Here is a 14,061-nt window from a genome sequence, read left to right on the forward strand (position 1 = left end):
ACAAATCAATAGGAAAAAATAAAAACCAAAGACAATCTAATTTTTTAAATGAGCAAAATACATGAATAGATATTTTTCAAAGGAAAACATTAAAATGGATAACAGTTATATAAAAAGGTGTTCAGCACCACTAATTAGCATAATGGAAATCAAAACTGCAAGACATCATCTCACATTATTATAAAAAAGACAAGAGATAACAAGTGTTGGTGAGTGTCTGAAGAAAAGGGAAATCTTGTACATTCTTTGTGGGAATGTAAATTGGCATAGCCATTATGGAAAAACATATAGAAGCTCCACAGAAATTTAAAAAGTTAGAACTACCAAATGACCCCGCAATCCCTTCGCTGAATATATAGTTAAAAGCATTGAAAATAGTACCTCAAGGAGATATCTGTGCTCCCACATTCATTGCTGCATTATTCACAACATCTAAGATAAGATAATAATCTAAGTGCCGACAAATGAATGGATAAAGAAAATATGGTATATATACACAATATAACACTATTCAGCCTTAAGGGGGAAGGGGTATCTGTCATTTGTGACAACACGGATAAATTTGGAGATACTATTTTATTTTGTATCTGAATTGGTTAAGTATCTGCACTAACTTGCTTAAAGGAATTTGTTATTTGAATATGATTGAAATATCCAAATATGTTTTCCACTGGTAGACTTTTGACTTAAATTTCCTAAGTAATTGTGCTAATTCTTTTTTTGTTTGTTTGTTTTTTGTTTTTTGTTTTTTGTTGAGACGGAGTCTCGCTCTGTCGCCCAGGCTGGAGTGCAGTGGCCGGATCTCAGCTCACTGCAAGCTCCGCCTCCGGGTTTACGCCATTCTCCTGCCTCAGCCTCCCGAGTAGCTGGACTACAGGCGCCCGCCACCTCGCCCGGCTAGTTTTTTGTATTTTTTTTAGTAGAGACGGGTTTCACCGCGTTAGCCAGGATGGTCTCGATCTGACCTCGTGATCCGCCCGTCTCGGCCTCCCAAAGTGCTGGGATTACAGGCTTGAGCCACCGCGCCCGGCCTGTGCTAATTCTTAATGTCAAGGCATATAAATGCTGCTACTAAAGAGGTATTCATATATATACACACACACACACACACACGTGTATATATATACATACACACCTATATGTATATATATACACACACATATATGAATACATATGTATATAAATATTTTTTATTTCAACTTACTGGTTGTTGTCAAATAATTATTAAGGGCTCAGTAGCAAGGTTATATCCCCATGAGAATGTAATTTTCCCATCTGAAACTCTAAAATCATTTAGTTTATATTGGTTTTGATAAAAAAAAAATTGGGGGCAAAAAACTGAGAACATTACTTCAAACAGTAATCCCACTTTATTCCTACAGTGGTAATATTTAATGAATGACAGCTAAATTCAGCTGAAATTAGAATTGCTCAGAGTGATGAATGCCACTGTTCATTCACAGTAACTAGAAGAAAGGAAAAACAATTTTTCTTTAAGCGGAAAATCAACAGGCTGAAGGAATGATCAATTACTGAAGACAAAATTCTCAGAAAACTGATCAATTGTTTCAACTTCATTATCCTCTGAGCTTATGAGGACTCTGCATACACTACGGATGAAAGATTATTCAGAAACCTCTGCCCCACTCATCACTGAATTTGGGCCTTAAAGCAGCTGGGAAAACATGGGTGTGCCTGTCACTCACTGTTAAGCTACAAGTTGTGGCTCGCTTTCCCATGGCTCTTAACCGTTAATATCTGAAAAGCCATTCATTAATTCAAAAACACTTTTTAAGTATGCATTATGTATTAAGGAACAGAATGATAAAATATAATAAGGTATAAAAGTATGTAAATAACACTAAGAAAGACAACACACATCCATTATAAGCCACATTCACTGTGTACTTGGCATCAGTGAATACCAAGAACTTGAGTATTTGATGGCCTTCCTAAATCTGCACATCGCCCTGTCACTGCTCACCCAGAATCAGAGACACTTCTGGTTCTGGGCACATCTCCTTTCTTCTCTGCATGCTGCCTTGGCCCTATGCCATCATGCAGAAAGAAAAATCTATAAATATGAACTATCTCACAAGCAGCTTAGAAAATATACAATGAAGACAATGGTGTTAATCGTGATAAATATTATTTTCCCTCTGATTCATAAATTAGTTGTATTTTGAAAGATTGATTTTTTTAACACTGAACAAATTACGGGTCACAGATGTCACTTATCCACAGAAGGTACATGTCTTTCACTTTATTATGATTGCTTTTGTTAATAAAATCTCAGTTTTAGCAAAGGAGTTTTGTATGGGGAAGATAATTCATCCAGAATATTCCACAAAAGAGATGACACAGAAGATGCATTCACATACTTTTTTCTAAATATGTGTATTAATATCATTGTATATGTTTTTATGTTATTATTTGGAAAGCCACAGTTCGCTAATAATTAGATAAATACTATCATAGTATGAGATTAGTCATAGCTTTCAGGTACAACTGGAATAAAGTTATTCCTTTTTTCTACTAGATTATTATTATGTACAAATAAGTATCTGTAATGATCCCAGTACATGCCTATAAATAATTAAATCATAAGAATTCAAAGATTTTTTTCTAAGTCAATTTCTGTAACCTTTGAATATGGTATTTATAATCCTGTAGGTCTAATATATAAAAACTGGAGAGATACATTTTGGCTTCAGATTGAGAGATGTCCATACTGAAATAAGTAACCGAATACATATGTAAATGCAGGAGACAGAACACCTTTTTCTTAGTAAAGAATTCCAATTGAAAAATGCGAAACGATTGAGGGAAATAGAAAATCACAATTAGAATACTAAGTGACAATTGTTGCAAGCAAGATCCACCAATGAGTCTTTGTGATCACTAAAGTTAGTGGAAAAAAAATGTTCGAGGAGAAATAGGATAAATAGTCTCAAAGTATCTCTCCCAACACAGTTATTCATTAAAAATGGAATAACTGTAACTCGCTAATATAAAAAACAGTCAGATACAATCTTAACGAAGTGTCCAAGGTTAGCATGAACAGAAATCAGGCATATCCACTTCATGAATACCTTGAAATGTTATACTGAGAAGGGAACCTCAGCTCTTTAGTATTCATCCTAATAATCCATAACTGAATCCTAATCATGAAAAACCATCAAACACACCTAAACTGAAAAAATTCCTACAAAACAACTGACCAGCTGTTTTCAAAACTATTAAGGTCATAAAGATAAAGAATAACTTAGGAATTGTTCCCAATTAGAGGAGACTAAGGTCACATGAGGACTAAACTAAATGTGGTTTTCTGCATTGGATCCTGGAACACAAAAATAACATTAGGGAAAATGCCGGTGAAATGGAAATGATTTCTAAAGGTCAGTTAATATCAATGCTCCAATGTTAGTGACTTGGTTTTGATTAATACACTGTGGTTATGTAATATATTAATATTGGGGAAACTGAAACAGGATCAGTTTGTACTATTTATGCAACTTTTCTACAATTCTAAAATAATTTCTAAATAAAAAGTTTTAAAAATCAGTACACATGATGGATCCAACATTGCCTTCATTTTGGTCTCATATTTTCCAAATGAGAATTTTATTGTTTCAACTTTTATTTTAGATTCAGTGGGTATAAGTGCAGATTTCTTACATAGGTATATTGAATGATGCTGAGATGTGGGTTATGAATGATACCGTCAACTAGGTAGTGGGCATAGTACACAATAGGTAGTTCTTCACACATTGACCCCCTCCCTCCGAGTAGCCTCCAGTGTCTATTCCCATGTTTATGTCCATGTGTACTCAGTGTTTAGCTCCTACTCATAAGCGAGAACATGTGGTATTTGCTTTACTGATTTCTGTGTTAATTTGCTAAGAATAATGGCCTCCACCCGCATCCATGTTGCTCTAAAGGAGATGATTTTGTTCCTTTCTATGATTGCATAGTAGTCCATCATGTATATGTACCACATTTTCTCTATCTAGTCCACCATTGATGGACACCTAGATTGATTCCATGTCTTTGCTATTGTGAATAGTACTACAATAAACATACAAGTGTATGTGTCTTTTTCATAGAATGATTTATTTTCCTTTGGGTATATACCGAGTAATGGAATTTTTTGGTTGAATGGTAGTTCTATTTTTAGTTCTTTGAGGAATCTCTGAACTTCTTTCCACAGGGACTGAACTGATTTACATTCTCACCAACTGTGTATAAGTGTCCCCTTTTCTCTGCAGCCTTGTCATAATTTGTTATTTTTTGACTTTTAAATAATAGCTATTCCAGGTGGTGTGAGATGGTATCTTATTGTGGTTTTAATTTGCATTTCTCTGATGATTAGTGATGTTGAGCATTTTTTCACGTTCGTTGGCCCCTCGTATGTCTTCTTTTAAAAAAAAGTCTATTTCGTTTTTTTTTTTTTTTGCTTATTAAATAGTTTAAGTTCCTTAGAGATTCTGGATATTATACCTTTGTGGATTCATACTTTGTGAATATGTCTTCCATTTTGAAGGTTGTTTGGTGACTCAGTTGATAGTTTTTATTTTGCTGTACAGAAACTCTTTAGCTTAATTAGGTCCCACTTGTCAAGTTTTGTTTGTGTTGCAATTGTTTGTGAGGACTTAATCATAAATTGTTTGCGAAGGACAATTTCCAGAAAGGCATTTCTTAGGTTTTCTTCTAGAATTTTTACAGTTTGAGGCCTTACATATAAGTGTTTAATTTATTGTGAGTTAATTTTTGTATATGGTAAATGGTAAGGGTCAAGTTTTATTCTCCTGCATATGGCTACCCTGTTACCTTGGCACCATTTATTGCCCACCATTCCCCATTGCCTGTTTTTGTTGACTTTGTTGAAGATCAGTTTAATGTAGCTGTGTGGCCTTATTTATGCATTCTCTATTATGTTCCATTGGTCTACATGTCTGCTTTTATGCCAGTACCATGCTCTTTTACTTACTATAGCTTTGAAATACAGTTTGAAGTCAGATAATGTGACATCTTTGGCTTTGTTCTTTTTGTACAGGATTGCTTTGGCTATTCAGGCATTTTATTTTATTTTATTTTTTGGTTCTATATGAATTTTAGAATAGTTTTTTTTCTAATTCTGATAAGAATGATGTCGGTTTTTTAATGGAAACAACATTAAATCTATAGATTGCTTTGGGCAGTACGCTCATTTTAATGATATAGATTCTTTCAACTCATGAACATGGAAAGTTTTCCATTTGTTTGTGCAATCTATGATTTCTTTCAGTAATTTTTTTCCAGTTCTCCTTGTAGAGGTCTTTAGCCTCCTTGGGTAGATATACACCTAAGTATTTTATTTTTTGTGGCTATTGCAAATGGGATTGTATTTTTTATTTGTCTCTTAGCTTGAATGCTATTGGTGTATAGAAATGCCACTGATTTTTGTACATTGATTTTGTGTCCTGAAACTTTACTGAATATGTGCATCAGTTCTAGCAGCCTTTTGGCAAAATCTTTAGGATTTCCTACATATTCAATCATATCATTAATGAAGAGAGATAATTTGACTTATTCTTTTCTTATTTGGATTCCTTTTATTTCTTTCTCTTGCCTGATTAGGTAGGACTTTTAGTACTGTGCTGAATAGGAGTGATGAGAGTAGACATCCTTGTATTGTTCCAGTTCTTAAGGGAAATGCTCAGATGAGAGTTTTAAGTGACACTCTTCATTTTTGTGTTATTTATCTTTCTCTTTGATACTACGTGTTTTTGCATCACTTTTGAAGTAGACATGATGAGAGTTTTTCACTTCTTAGAAAATATCAAAGCAAACACAATAAACCATTTGTTAATCTAAAACAGAAGAAAATTATTATTTCATCTAGTTATATAACATATAATATCTCAGAATTAATTTACCTTTAATCTTGACTACCAGAGCTATATGCTGAATATGAAGATGGATAACATGGGACATTATCAAATTCATCTTTAAAAAAGGGAAGTATTTCATTCCCATCCATATTTTAAGTGCAAGAGTTAATCAAACTCTTTAAAAATTGGCTGCTGCAGAGGGTTTACATTCAGTATTATGACCATAGGAGGCAACAATTACCTGTTATTTAAATAATAATAACATAATATCAACAAATAATTAGTGTGCCAGATGCTTTCATATATGAATTACATGTATTATCGAATGTATTAATAATCATGATTATGGATTGCTAATAGGTATTGAGCACACTCCATGTGCCATATTCTGCTAAATATTTTACAAAATTTATTTAATTTTATCTTCATCACGAATCAGAGATAAGTAACATTGTCCCTCTTTTTATACATACGAGACAACTAATTTAAGTGAGGTTAAACAATTTGCTTAAAATGACACGTATATGACATGTTAGGCTGGAAGCTCCAATCTAGGCAATTAAAATTCAGAGCTTCTACTCTAAAACCTTATAAATTATTGCCTCTATATATTTAACAATGTTTATCATGATGGCTGGGAATTTATGTAAGAAATCTTCTAACTCAACAACAGAACATTTCAAATTTGGCTGTGCATTAAATTTGCCTGGGGGAGCTTCAGACCTTTTAAATGCCAGGGCACACCATATACCAATTGTATCAGAATATTCAGGTGTGGATCTTTGACATCAATTATTTCTTTAAAGCTTTCCCAGGTGATTCCAACATGCCACAAAGCATGAAAATCTGTGGTCTAGAAATTGTTTATTGAGTGATTTTACAAAATGCCAGTGGAAAAGGACATGGTTAGAAAGTTAAGCACACGTCACAGAAATCAGAAGTTTATGATACGAATTTCATTGTAGAGAAGTTCTTATTATTAATGAACATATTTTCCTATTTCAATCTTTAAATTAACACACAATCCTCTGATGAAGAACTATATTACATATTCCATTATGATAATACTTTTCTATAGTCTCTGAAAAATGAAAAATAATTCTAACAAAAAATTGCAAAAGAATTACTGAAATTTATAATTATCCATACAGTTTTTTTTCCTTCTGGTGTCTTTCATATACTGTTTATGTCACCACTTGGCAGTTAGTAAGTGGGATTTTATTATCATTCTCTTTTACATTTGTTTTTCTCAAAAGAGTATAAATATCACTAAATTATGAATATATTTTCTCTTTTGGCTTATTTTTTGAGAACATTTATTTTTGTTGCATATCTTTCACATAATTATTTATGTATTATTATGATTAAACATATATGCTCTATTTCTGTCCAATTTAGTGATAAGTTGAAGTAATTATCGAAAACATTCAAAGAAAAAAGGAATTTTAACTAAAACTCACTGTATTTAACCTAGAAATGCACTGGAATTCTGGAAATATACTCCTTCACACTTATTCTTAATATATGTTGAGACAGCATACACTTATTTGGCAAATGCCCATGGCAAGTATATCATTTATGATTTTTACTGAAAAATATATATGTTGATGTAGGTAGGAAATGAAAATATTAAGTGTTCTTGGTTTGATTGTAAAAATTGTTGTGACAGGCTGGGTGCGAGGGCTCACGCCTGTAATCTCAGCACTTTGGGAGGCTGGGGCAGTTGAATCACAAGGTCAGGAGATCGAGAACATCTTGGCCAACATGGTGAAACCCCGTCTCTACTAAAAATACAAAAATTTGCCAGGCATGGTGGCACACACCTATAATCCCAGCTACTCGGGAGGCTGAGACAGGAGAATTGCTAAAACCCGGGAAGTAAAGGTTACAGTGAGCCGAGATTGCACCACTGCACTCCAGCCTGGGCAACAAGAGTAAAACTCCGTCTCAAAAAAAATAAATAAATTACAAAAAAAAAAAATTTGTGATAAATATAATTGAAGAACTTGAAGGGATAATGTTCCTGAGAGAATCTATGAGACTCTGGATGCAAGCAGTGTCATTTCAGGACCCAGCTGACACAATTATATGGCAAACCAAGGCAAGGGCTAATCTTGCCAGCTTTGTAGGTAAATCATTGCTACATGAAATTTCTGGAGACACTGGGATAAAAAACTCTTAGTGCAGATGATGGCAGTCTTAAAAAAGCACCTTGACAGTACTAATAGTGAGCATTCTTTAGGGGGTGGCCTGAATAGTGGCCACTGGCTAGTAAGCATGGGAACAGCAGAGAAAGAGCACCACAGATTATTTGTAAATATATGGCTGTCAAGTCTGTTCTTCACCAGAAACAATTGGGTTAAATTTGTTTTGTGGATTCTTACACTCTACTTGGTAGAGGCTTGAGCTTTTGTAAATTGGACCTTAAAAGGTAATAAGGAAAGAAAATCAGTGTGACCTAATTTTATACTCACAGCGTAGTGAAACCTGGTCATATGGTTTGGCTGTGTCTCCACCCAAATGTCATGTTGAATTCCTGCATGTTTTTAACAAAGCAATAGAAAAGAAAATCCCATTTTCTCAGGAGCAATTCAAGCTGACTGCAGAAATTTGCATAAGCAATGAGAAGCCAATTATTAATCACCAAGAAAATAGGGAAAATGTCTCCAGGGCATGTCAGAGACCTTTTATGGCAGTTCCTCCTATCACAGGCCCAGAGGCCTAGGAGGAAAAAGTGGTTTCATGGGCTGAGCCCAAGGTCCCCATGCTGTGTGCAGCCTAGAAACTTGGTGCCCTGTATCCCAGCTGCTTCAGCCATGGCTGAAAGGGGCCAAGGTAGAGCTCAGGCAATGACTTCAGAGGGTGCAAGCCTCAAGCCTTGGCAGCTTCCATGTGGTGTTGAGCCTGCAAGTGCACAGAAGTCAAGAATAGAGGCTTGTGAAACTGTCTAAATTTCCGAAGATGTATGGAAACGCCTGGATGCCCAGGAATAAGTTTGCTGCAGGGGCGAGGTCCTCATGGAGAACCTCTGCAAGGACAATGTGGAAGGGAAATGTGGAATAAGAGCCCCCACACAGAGTCCCTACTGGGGCACCACCTAGTGGAGCTGTGAGAAGAGGTCCACCATCCTCCAGACCCCAGAATGATAGGTCCATTGACAGCTTACACCGTGCACCTGGAAAAGCCACAGACACTCATTGCCAGCCCATGAAAGCAGCCAGGAGGGAGGCTGTACCCTGCAAAGCCAAAGGGGCAGAGCTGCCCAAGACCATGGAAACCCACATCTTCCATCAGTATGACCTGGATTCAAGACATGGATTCAAGAAGATCACTTTGGAGCTTTAAGATTTGACTGCCCCACTGGATTTCAGACTTGCATGGGCCCTGGAGCCCCTTCATTTTGGTCAATTTCTGCATTAGGAATGGCTGTATTTACCCAATGCCTGTAACCCCATTGTGTCTAGGAAGTAGCTAACTTGCTTTTGATTATACAGGCTCATAGGTGGAAGGGACATGCCTTGCTTTGGATGAGACTTTGGACTGTGGACTTTTGAGTTAATGCTGAAATGAGTTAAGACTTTGGGGGACTGTTGGGAAGGTATGATTGGATGTGAAATGTGAGGACATGAGATTTGCGAGGAGTCAGGGGTGGAATGATATGGTTTCGCTGTGTCCCCACCCAAATCTCATTTTGAATTCCCACATGTTGTATAAGGGATTCAGTGGGAGGTAATTGAATCATGGGGGCAAGTCTTTCCCATGCTGTTCTCGTGATAGTGAGTAAGTCTCATGGCATCTGATAATTTTAAAAAGAGGCGTTCCCCTGCACAAGTTCTCTCTCTCTTTGCCTGCCGCCATTCATATAACATGGGACTTGCTTCTCTTTGCCTTCTGCCATAATTTTTAGGCTTCCCCAGCTACATAGAACTGTAAGTCCAATTAAACCTCTTCCTTTTGTAAATTGCCTAGTCTGGGGTGTGTCTTTATTAGCAGCATCAAAGTGGACTAATACACCTGGATATGCGAATTATAGACATAAAACAAATCTAATGAATGCAAACTGAGATACTGTGTGAATCGAAACCTTCTCATTCCTACATTTTACTCCCTAAACTTTCACCAAATTAAGCAACAACCTCACATTTCTTTGTGGAATTTCAGATAATAATTCAAATATTTTTATCAAATATTTGTCATATATCTATTGTTTGTAAGGCATTACTTTAGAAGATACTACAGAATGGTCTAACATTGTCCAGTCTGTAATAAATTCACATAAACAATATAAAAGTGAGGTCTCAAAACTCTTGCCTCTGATTTAAACAAAAAATACACTCTTACCAAATTTATACTGTGGGGCTGTGCACTGGGTCACTCCTGTAATTCCAGCACTTTCGGAGGCTGAGGTGGGTGGATCACTTGAGCTCAGGAGTTCGAGACCAGACTGGGCAACATGGTGAAATGTCATCTCTACCATATATACAAAAAATTAGATGGTCATGGTGGCATGTCCCTGTGGTCTGAGATACTTGGGAGGCTGAGGTGGGAGGATCACTTGACCATGGGAGATGGAGGTTGCAGCGAGCTGAGATGGTACCATTACACTCCAACTTGGTGGCAGAGTGAGACCTCATCTCAAAAAATAAAATCTTACTGTCGGCTGAACATTGTGCCTAAGGATGAAAGGTGATGTCCAGAGATTGAGAGGCAGGAGAAAACTCAAATTTTATCTAGCAATGATGAGAAACCATTTTCATTATGCCAGAATGATGCATAAGCACCGCCCCACCACTACCACCTAGAAACTTTGCACATATCAGGAAAAAGTGCATACAAAGGGGAGAAAACAGACTATTAAGGGCTAAGTATTTATCCAAAATTATTAAACTTTGAATTAGACAGTAAAAGAGTTTAGATTACCTGAGTTTGACTTAAAAATTATTGAATTCTGCTGAATTGCTAAAAAGGAATAAGTCTTTCAGTTTGCTCTGTGAAGATGTGGAGCTTGAGATATGGTGTTGCATTTTATGTCATAAAGTCACATGTTACATGCCTGAGTTTGTGTGTCTTGGAGATATTGGTAGCCACTTCCTTTCAAAATAGCTAGTTATTTGGCCAAATAAATAAATTTTTACTAAGTAGGTATGTTTAAATTATTAGCTTATTCAAATATAATGCATGCAAATAGAATTCTGCCTAGTTACTGTATTACCTGGAAAATCCAGGCATTAAAATAGAAGTGAATGTTGCCGTTCAATGAATATAAAGTTTCAGTTATGCATGATGAATAAGGTCTAGAGATACATCATACAACTTTATGCCTATACTTCACAGTAATGAATAATGCCCTTAAAACTTTGCTTAAAAGGTAGGTATCATGTTACGTTTTCTTACCAAAATAAAAAACACATAAAAAAAATAGAGGGAGGGATCTCTGCAACAGCCCTGCTGCTTTCTATTGTCCTAGCAACTTTTCCTGCCTCTTGAAGAAGCTTGGCTGCTTAGAAATTTCTTCCACCAGATACACCACATTATCATTCTCAAGTTCAAACTTCTAAAGATCCCTAGGACATGAAGGGAATGCAGCCAAGTATTTAGCTAAGACATAATATTAATGAACTTTACTCTAATTCCCAATAAGTTTGTCATTTTCATCTGAGACCTCAGGAGCCTGGCTTTCGTCGTCCACATCACTATAAGCATTTTAGTCACAACCATTTAACCAGTTTCTAAGAAGTTCTAAATATTCCCTCATCTTCCTCATCTTTCTGTATTTTTCTGAGCCCTCCAAATTTTTCTAGCCTCTTCTCATTACCCAGTTCCAAAGTTTCTTTCACATTTTCACATATATTTATAGCAATGCCCCACTCTCCATACCAATTTTCTGTATTAGGCTTTTCTTGCATTACTATAAAGAAATACCTGAGAATTAAGATGGTGAATAGGAGGCAGGCCTAGCTTGCAGCTACCGCTCAGATGGACAGAGCAGTGTGTGGAGACTCACATCGTGAACTTTTGCTCCAAGAACTATCACAGGAAGATGCCAGGAAAGCCAAGGGAATGCACAGACCCTTTGAAGAAACTGGATTACCACTGCAGGTTCCCCGAGACACTGAAAAACTGAGTCTGTTTGCTGTCTCAATCGGGAGGCTCATTGTCTGAGCCAAGTTCTTGGCCCTGGTCACTGGCTGCCTAGAAATAGACTCAGTGCTGTTGGAGGTGCACGGTGAGAGTGAGACTGGCCTTTTAGGACTACAGGCTTAGTGGGAGCAAAGTGAGGTCTGTGACTGCTGGCTTTTCCCTACTTCCCTGGTAACCTGTATGACTCAGCAGAGGCAGCCATAATCCCCCTGGGAATGTAACTCCATTGGACTGGGAGCCACACCGCATTCCCCACAGCAGCCACAGCAAGCCCTGCCTAAGGAGACGCTGAGCTCTGACATGCCTATCCCTGCCCCCACCTGGTAGTCTTTCTCTACGGGCCCTAGTAGCCAAAAACAAAGGTCATAATCTATTGGAAGCTCTATGGCCCTGCCTATAGCCTGAGAAACCTGAACACTTAACAAGGAGTTTCTAGGGCAAGTTTGCCTCCTCCCTATAGAACCACAGTTAATGTGCTCTAAAGCGCCACCTTCTGGCTAGAGACCAACCAATACAAAATCAGTGTATTAAACAAAAACACAACCAAAAACCCTCTCATAGTCCACTTCACTTCCTTGCTACCTCCACAGGAGCAAGTGCTGGTATCCATGGCTAAAAGACCTGAAGATGGATCACATCACAGGACTCTTTGCAGACACTCCCCAGTACCAGCCTGGAGCCCGGTAGCTTCACTGGGTGGCTAGACCAAAAAAAAAAAAAAAAAAAAAAAATGCAAAAACAGTAACTGCATTTTGGCTTTCAGGAAGCACCATTCCTAGGGTAAGGGGGAGAGAACCACATTAAGAGAGCACCTGTGGGACAAAAGAATCTGAACAGCAGCACCTGAGCCCCAGATCTTCCTTCTGACATGGTCTACCAAAATGAGAAGTAACCAGTAGAATAATTCTGGTAATATGACTAAACAAGGTTCTTTAACACCTTCAAAAGATCATACCAGCTCACCAGCAATAGATCCAAACCAAGACAAAATCACTGAATTGCCAGAAAAATAATCCAGAAGGTCAATTATTAAGTTAATCAAGGAGACACCAGAGAATGGTGAAGTCCACCTTAAAGAAATCAAAAAGCATGATAGAGGATATGAAAGGAAATTTTTTCAGTGAAATAGATACCATAAATAAAAAACAATCACAACTTCTGAAAATCAAGAACGCACTTAAAGAAATGTAAAATGCACTGGAAAGTCTCAACAATAGAATTGGACAAGCAGAAGAAAGAACTTCAGACCATGAAGACAAGGCATTTGAATTAACCCAGCCCATCAAAGACAAAGAAAAATTTAAAACAAATGAACGAAGCCTCCAAATGTTTGGGATTATGTTAAAAATGTAAACCTAAGAATAATTGGTGTTCCCAAGGAAGAAGAGAAATCTTAAAGTTCAGAAAACATATTTGAGGAAATAATTGAAGAAAATATCCCCGGTCTTGCAACAGATCTAGACATCCATATACAAGAAGCTCAAAGAACACCTGGGAAATTCATTGCGAAAAGATCATTGCCTAGGTATATAGTCATCAGGTCATCTAAAGTCAAGATGAAGGAAATAATCTAAGAGCTGTGAAGAAAAGGCATCAGGTAACCCATAATAAATACCTGTCAGATTAACAACAGATTTCTCAACAGAAACCCTACAAGCTAGAAGGGAGTAGGGTCCTATTTTTAGCCTCCTTAAACCAAACAATTATAAGCCAAAATTCTCGTATCCAGCAAAACTAAGCTTCATAAATGAAGGAAAGATAGAGTCTTTTCTAGACAAACAAATGCTGAGGAAATTCGCCTCCACCAAGCCATCACTATGAGAACTACTAAAAGGAGCTCTAAATCTTGAAACAAATTTTCAAAATACATGAAAATAGAACCTCTTTAAAGCATAAATCTCCAATGACCTATAAAACAATAACACAATAAAAAAAAAAAAACCCAAAGTATTCAGGCAAGAAATAGCACAATGAATAAAACAGTACCTCACATCTCAATACTAACATTGAATTGTAAATGCCCTAAATGGTCCATTTAAAAGATAAA

The sequence above is a fragment of the Trachypithecus francoisi genome, unplaced genomic scaffold (assembly GCF_009764315.1).
Source record: "Trachypithecus francoisi isolate TF-2019V2 unplaced genomic scaffold, Tfra_2.0 Lachesis_group6, whole genome shotgun sequence".
Classification (NCBI taxonomy): domain Eukaryota; kingdom Metazoa; phylum Chordata; class Mammalia; order Primates; family Cercopithecidae; genus Trachypithecus; species Trachypithecus francoisi.